General features: G+C 80.0%; 1 non-coding gene across 1 annotated transcript; it reads left to right on the forward strand.

Annotated features, from left to right (window-relative positions):
* The first annotated feature begins 2242 nt into the window (after positions 1–2242).
* On the forward strand, positions 2243–2401 carry LOC134434684 (5.8S ribosomal RNA). Its single transcript, XR_010031906.1, has one exon. It is a non-coding gene; the product is annotated as a 5.8S ribosomal RNA (ribosomal RNA).
* Positions 2402–2500: the final 99 nt, after the last annotated feature.

A 2500-nucleotide genomic window follows, 5' to 3' on the forward strand; every position in this document is an offset into this window, starting at 1 on the left:
CTGCTTCGCCCGTCGAGCGACGGCCGGCCGTCCGGCCGTGGCACCCGTCGGCGGCCGATGTGGAAATGGCGAGGGAGCGGGTGGCGGGGGCGCCTTCGGGGCTCGGAGGAGGCGGCTCCTCCGGCCCTTCCCGCACCGGGGAGCGGGGCTTTGCCGCGCCGGCGGAGCTCCCGCTCTCGGGCCGAGCGGTGCCCCTCGCGCGGCCGAGGGCCGAGCCCTCCGGGCGTTCCGGGCCGCGCTTCGGGGCGCGCGCGCGCGCGCGGGGCGCGGCGCGCTCGGCGGTCGGGCCGCGTCCCCGCGCCGGCGGGGCGGCCCGAGCCGCGGCGGTCCTCTCGGGCGCAGCGCCGGGCTACTGAGGGAAACCCCGGGCCCCGAGAAGGACGCGGCGGTGGTGGCGGCAGACGGCGGGCGCGCCCCCGCCGGTGGACGCTCCCCCGAGGGCGGCAGCGGGGGAGGCACCCCGGCGGGGCCATGCAGGTCGTTTCCCTCGCCCCAGGGCCAGGTACCTAGCGCTCCGCGCCTCGGCGGTTCCCCCCCAGGTTTCCCCCCTCGGCGTCGCCAAACGCGGTGCCGAAAGGGGGCCGGCGAGCCGGGCGGCGGTTTAAAGACTCGGGCGGCTCGGCGCGGCCCGCCGTGGCGGCGGCGGTGCCGGCGGCGGCGGCGGCGGCGGCGGCGGTTGTCGCCGGGCGGCGGTGCGGCGCCACTGAGGGGTGGGGAGCAGCTACTCCCGCCGAGCCCCTGCGGTGGTGTCCGCGGCCGCCGGCCGCGCTCCCTCCGTCGTGGTCGTCGTCGTCGTCGTCCCTGCCGCACGCGCGCGCGGGGGTAACCGCGCCGCGCCGGGGAGGGGCGCCCTGCCCCCCCCTCTCCGCGGCCCGGCCTCGGCGGAGAGGCCGCGGCGCGCGGTCGGCCGCGGGGGCCGACCCGCTCGCCTCGTCGTAACGGGCGACGCCGGCAGAGAGCGCCCGCTCTCTGCCTTTCCTCGGCCGCGGGGTTGCGGCCGCCGGGGCCCGCCGCGCTCTCTCCTCGGCCCGCTTGCCGCGGTGTCTCGCGCGCGCGGCGCCGCGTCCCGCGCGTCCGGCCCCTCTCCCCTCGGCGGCCTTTCCTCCTCGAACGCACCGGCGGCGCCGTCCGCCGGCCGTCCCCCGCCCGGCTCGATCGCCCGCCCGCCCGGGGGGCGAGCGTCCGGCGGGCCCTCCGTCGGCGGAGGCCCGCGAGCGCGGGCGACCCCGTGCCGAGCGGCGGCGGCGCCGCTCGACGGGTGTCCCCCCCCAGCGGGGACGGTCGGCCGGAGGGCGCCCGCCGTCGCCGGCGGCGGTCCCGTCCCGGGCCCTGCACGTCGCGTCCTCCGTCGCCCTTCCCGGCCGCGTGTGGGCCGTAGGAAGGCGTGCGGGCGGCCGCGGGGGCGCTTCCCCCGCCCGGTCTCCGCGTGAAAACGAGGAGAGCGGGCGTTGCCCCCCGGCTCAGCGCCGTACGCCTTCCGCCGGGCGCGTGCCGAGGCAAGGGGCCCCGGCGGTGCGACGCGGCGGCGGGGGCCCCGGGAGTGCGGCCCCGGCGACGGCGGGGCCTGCCGTCCGGCAGGCCTCGGGCGCTGGCGACGCCGGCTCGGGTCTCGGTGGCGTCCGCCTCCGGGGCCGGCGGCGGAGCGCGTCCGCCCGGACGCTGGCCCGCCCGGCGGGAGCGGTCCCGCCGGGCGGGAAGGCGCGCCGGCGGCACGGCCGTCGTCGCGTGCCGTCTCGAGCGGGGTGAGGCCGCCGTGGAAGAGAGAGAGCCGGCCGCGCGGCGGCGCGGCGGCGCGCCGCGAGCCCCGCGGTGAAGGGGGCCGAAGGGGAGCCGGCGTGTGCGGGGGCCGACGGCCGCGCCCCCGGCCGCGTGTGGCCCGAGCCGTGTGTGTGTGTGTGCGCGTCGTCCCGTGAAAGCGAGAGCGGGCGGGCCGCCGTGCCCCCCGCGTGCCCGGCGCGCGCCGCGTGGCCCTCCGCGCGGAGGCCGGGCCGAGCCCGGGCGCCTGGGCCGCCTCCGAAGGACGGCATGTGAGGTCGGCGTCTCCCCTCGCGGGGGGAGGCGGTCGGGGGCGCGGGCTCCCCCGCCTCTTGGCGGTCCTTCGGAGCGTGGGCTTCTCCGATCTCTTTTTTTCCCCTTCCGTTTCTCTGTGTGCTCGTACGGTCGAAGCCAGGCGCGCGCCCGCGCGTCCTCGGCGCGAGAGACAAAGGGGCCGCTCGGCCTGAGCGGCGCCCGAAAGCCAGACAACTCTTAGCGGTGGATCACTCGGCTCGTGCGTCGATGAAGAACGCAGCTAGCTGCGAGAATTAAAATTAATGTGAATTGCAGGACACATTGATCATCGACACTTCGAACGCACTTGCGGCCCCGGGTTCCTCCCGGGGCTACGCCTGTCTGAGCGTCGCTTGACGATCAATCGCCGTCCGGGGGCCACCCCGGCGGCGCGGCTGGGGTCGCCTCGCAGGCCCGTTGCCCGCGGCGGCGGCGGCGGCGGCGGCGGCGG

The sequence above is a fragment of the Melospiza melodia genome, unplaced genomic scaffold, assembly GCF_035770615.1.
Source record: "Melospiza melodia melodia isolate bMelMel2 unplaced genomic scaffold, bMelMel2.pri scaffold_455, whole genome shotgun sequence".
Lineage (NCBI taxonomy): Eukaryota > Metazoa > Chordata > Aves > Passeriformes > Passerellidae > Melospiza > Melospiza melodia.